The following is a 5,000-nucleotide window of genomic DNA, read 5'->3' on the forward strand; positions in this document are numbered from 1 at the left end:
AAAACCCGCTTAATATGACGTATCAGATATTAAACTGACATCAGGGTGCGTCGCACCTTAAGGCCGAGGGCCGGACAACCCCACCTAATCCATTCAGGTCCACCCCACTCCATAGCCAAGCCTGTGAATGATTGTTGTACAGCACACACAAACACAGAATCCTGAAGAGAGGTTTATAAAAAAAAATAAAAAAAAAAAAAAAGAAAAAAGGCGGGAAAACGCATCAAACAGAGAATATACCCCTTAACTTACTTTTTAAAAAAGCTAACAAAGAGATGTAAACACTTTCATTTTAAAAAGTTTTTCAATATTTAAAGCTTACAGTGTGGTGGAAATTCTGCCGTCTGGGGAGCTGCAATAAAGGAAGTCAACTGAATTGATTATCCAAGTTTATTTTACCGCGCACGGGGGGACCCACAAGAGAACATCCCCCCGCTTGATTACAGTTCACAAGCATTTATACATCTGGGGTGTACAAGGTCGAAAAGCAAGCTCGCACCACTTTGGACAGTGGCGCCCATCAACGTCACAGAACCTTTCTTTTATCAGTTTATGTCTAGTTTTTGCGTCAAACTTTTGCATCAACAAGGTCAGACCTAAGATACACAGTTGTCTTCTGACTGTTCCATGACCAAAGGTGAAACACGTGGAGAGTCTGGCCTACTAAATTTCGTGGAGTGTCTGGGCCTACTAAATTTTCCTTCCACACTCCACACTTTTTTTTTTTTTTTTTTTTTTTTTTGATAAATTGATCTCTACTATAGGCACAAAAATGTATATGATGTGTACGCAAGGTGAGGAGTACATAATTACATAATAACACAAAATTCAAAGAATAAAAAATGATTATAAAAATGATTAAAAAGTACACAGCAAATTAATGCAAAATAACAAAGCAACGTAATATACAACCAGAAACATCAAAGTATACCACTCCATCAAGGGTTTAAGGTAACTCATCACAGGCAGTTGTATAAAAATATAAAATCAAAACTAAATAATTAAAAAAACAAACTATTTAAAATGAAAATCAACAACAAGTATATCAATCAATATATAGTGTATTATGTGTCTGCATCTGTCTCATCCGAGGAGGAGCTTGATTCAAAGCATGATTGACCACTATGAACAAGGGTTACATAATTTTTTCTAGGGGTCTAATAACATATCAACAGCAATGTGGTTCTGGAAGGCCATAAGTGAGGTGGCTTTAAATTGTCCATGTACAGTCTCAAATCCATCTCTAGTGAAGTTTGATAAGCGCTGCACCTTGTAATGAATGTAATTGATTCTGTCAACATTTTTGTTAGGAGTTATTCAAAATAAAAATTTATTCAAAGCCTGCAGCTATTTGATTAACTAATATGTATTCGTCGGGCACACCTCTGGGAATACCTATGGTATCAATGTAAGTTGTATCAGGGGAATCAAAAGAAAACAATGATCTCCTAGCTAAACGGGAGTGAACATTGGAAAAAGAGACTGGAACTTCCGATGCGGTTACGGGCAAAATAGTCACAGGTAGGATAAGAGTGGAAGGAGTGCAGACACCCAACCAGTTCTCAGGTAAAGTGGAGCGCAGTGTTTTACCACCACCAGATGTCAGAACGATCAACTTTCGGGGAATCAGACAGGTTGTGGATGGATGCACAATATGAAACATTCACAGTACCAACAGTATTACCAGGGGAAGGGTTAACAAAACAAGTAAAATTGTTACGAGCTACTTCAGCATCAAAAACAAGACATCGGCTTTTGATCCTACAGGAAAAAGGAAATCCCAAAAAGAGCAAAAAGGATCAAGGTTATCTTGAGTCATAAGTTGGATAAGACAGGTAATTCAGTTCGGCTGGAGTGGGGACAATCTTCAACAATGGGCGAGGTCCTAGTGTCACCAGTAGCATCTGCAAGTAACAACCTGTTATTCCTGTGGCCAAGTTTTTTTTTTTTTTTCTCAAAACAGACCAAATATCAAATTATTTTTCCCTTTAAAAACCATTTGGTGTAAAAACTTAAGACCGATTTAGAAAACCATCTGCCGTTTCCCCAAAATGTTTAACTGTCACCTAAAAATAATGGAAAAGAACAAGTCTGCATAGATTCTGCAGGCAATTGGTGGTAATCTGGTCAAATGCATGTTGCAAGCTTAGACGATTGTCAAGTCAATCTGTTTCTTATTGCTCAGATCTTTGATGTTTCTTCTTGTTGACTTTACCGGACGATGGTAGCGATGGTAAATCAGTGTTATTCAGCCCCGCCCTGCTCAGCCTCGGGAGCGGACGTTTTCTCAGCGGATGTTTCGGCTGCCTTGCTCTCTTTGCCATCCTGAGGTTCGGTGGTCTGGGCGGTAGTTGATGTTGCATCTGTAGCGCTGCTGGTGGGGCTCCTGGTTCTCTTTGTCTTCCTCGCCTTCCCTCACCAGTCTGGGACGTGGGGGACCACTTGGTCTGAAGCCTCTGTAGTAGTTCTGCCTCATTGGTTTGCTCTGGTCTGGACCACCCTGGTTGTCATCACCTTCAGTTCCTTCTGTCATTTCCTTCGTGGTGCGCTGGTATATGGGGGGCGGCTGCCATAGCGTCGGCGGACAAAGTACGGTGGATAGCGCCGCCTGCCAGGGAACAAAGTTCTGCGTTGCTGTGGCTGTGCGACCCCCTCAGGACCAATTTCCTGGCTCTCTCTCTTCTTCCGCCCCTCGCTCTGGTAGTTATCCTGGTAGTTGCGTGGGGGTCTCCTCCGGCGTGGGTACCGCCTGTAGCGGTTCCGGTCAGCGGCGTATTTGCTGCCCTGGACTGGGACCCCCCCTGGGCCGGTGACATTGGCCGCCTCGGCACCCTTCTCCCCTTCAACGACATCAAACTCCACAGTCTCACCGTCCCCAACACTGCGGAGGTATTTTCTTGGGTTGTTTTTCTTTATGGCAGTCTGGTGTACAAAAACGTCTTCTTTTGTGTCATTCCTGTTGATGAAACCGTAGCCATTGCGTACGTTGAACCACTTCACTGTCCCCAGGACCTTTGTTGGAATGTGTGTGAGTGTGTCTGTGTGGGTGTGCATGACCTTGGTTGGAGCCTCCTTCAGGGCTGCAGCCGCGCCTTCGTTTGGAGCTCCCCCGCTTCACCAGTCAGGCTGTTTGGGATTTTCATGATGGGTGTGTTCTCCTCTGTGTCCACGTCTCTCGCCATAGGGAAAACCATGTCCTCTGCTCCATCCTCTTTCTTCATTGGGACATTCTCGTAACCAATGTCCGCTTTGGCCACAGTTGAAGCACACATCCGATTGTTCCTCGCTTCGTGGTCTCCACTGTCCTCTCCATCTTTTGGTGCAATCTCGTGCCCTGTGTCCCCTTTGGTTACACCTGAAGCACACATCCGGTCCGCGATATGAAGTGGAGTTGGCAGCAGCATGCTGCAACAGAGCCAGTTGTGCCCTGTGGGTTGAATCTTTGTTTTTGTTGTCTTCTTTGATCCTCGCTTCCGCCTGTCTGGCCTGGGCGTGGCGCGCATGGCGCAGAACTTTAGCGAGACGCACTGAAGCATCTGCCCACATGATGCAGGAAGTCTTTGTTGCTTCACTGAGGGGGGGGAGAAGGCCATCAATGAAGGTATTTTTCAGGAGCGCTTCGTAGGGTGTCATACCTTGTCCAGGGTAATCATGGGGGCGAGCAAGGCCGCTGTGGTCATCAAACACAACTTGGAGTCGAATCAAAAAATCTTCTGCTGACTCCAAAGGCTGCTGAGCACACGTGCTGATTTTAGAAAGGTCACAGGCAGTAGGAAAGTTGCCAGCGATCGCGGTCACAAGTCCTTCAGCCCAGCATCTGTAGTCTGCATCTCCCCGCACTGCACCAATGTCATTTCGATCAGCAGTTGCCCAACCAGGGGTGCAGGGCTGATGATTGGCAGTGAAATGTTCACGTAGCTGACCATACTGCGCAGGGGTCATGTGCCTTAGCAGGACTCGGGCCATTTCGGTGGATGTCGGTGTGAATTCTCTGATGAAATCGTTCACGGCTCTGGACAGGGCTGCACCCCCTCGATCTGCATTTGGGAGATGCTTGGAAGAGTTCAGAAGGTCTTCCGTTGTCCATGGTCTGTAAACAAATGTAGGCCCCCCTGTCCCAGCGACCTGAATCATGGGAGAGTTGCAGTTGAGGGTCCTGATGGTTCAGAAGATGTGGTGGCAGACCGGGTCTTGGGTGGAGAATATGGGGCGGCTGCTCGGGTGGTGGTTTTTTTTCTCTGAAGTTGAAGCAGTGATGCCATCATGCTGTGGTGGTTTCTGCTGTTCTTGTAACGGTTTCTCCAGCGGGAGTTGCTGCTGTTCCAGTGGGGGTTGCTGTTGGGGGTAGGGCGGAGGGGTGGAGTCCAAACTCAGGTCGACCCGTGTGCCCTGTAATGACGGATACAACGAGGCAGGTGCAGTATCAGAGAATTTTTTTTTTGGTATCAAGGTTCAGCGTGGTCTCCCCTTTTGTTTTCTTTCCCACAGTCAGCGCAGTCAGAGCGTTCTGGGTGTTTGGCTTGTCTCTTCGGTCACCCTCTGCTTCCCATATTTTAAAACAGTCTTCCATTATAAGCATTTTCCGAATTACTTTACTTTTACTTGACTGCAGTATTTTTTGCCTGCTACCCTCTAGCCCCTCCTTCAGCTTTTTTAGCTGAGTTTGACTAAGAGACCCACCCGCAGGAAAACCGTAATTTTCATTCCAGTCCACCAGATGATTACACACATCATCACCATATTTCTGTTTCATCAGTATCATTAACTTAGTTTCGGGACTAATAGGAGTGTCACTTTTCCCACTTTTATTTCCCATTTTTTACGCACACAGCTTTCTCGAGTTTGCCCGGGGAATTCACAGCCCAACGAAAACAACTGCTCTTGCTAAGAGAGCTCACAGATAACTAATGGCTCACAATTCTTCCCGTTTCACGTTTTCCCTTTGTGCTCTTGCCTTATTACTCACACTGATTGAAATATTACTTAATGATTGAATGATT

At 45.7% G+C, this 5,000-nt stretch overlaps 1 pseudogene; it reads right to left on the bottom strand.

Annotated features, from left to right (window-relative positions):
• Positions 1 to 2,244: 2,244 nt before the first annotated feature.
• LOC114779153 (nuclease-sensitive element-binding protein 1-like) lies at positions 2,245 to 3,966 on the bottom strand (annotated as a pseudogene).
• Between the last annotated feature and the right edge of the window lie 1,034 nt (positions 3,967 to 5,000).

This window comes from Denticeps clupeoides, unplaced genomic scaffold (genome assembly GCF_900700375.1).
Source record: "Denticeps clupeoides unplaced genomic scaffold, fDenClu1.1, whole genome shotgun sequence".
In the NCBI taxonomy this organism is placed as follows: Eukaryota; Metazoa; Chordata; class Actinopteri; order Clupeiformes; family Denticipitidae; genus Denticeps; species Denticeps clupeoides.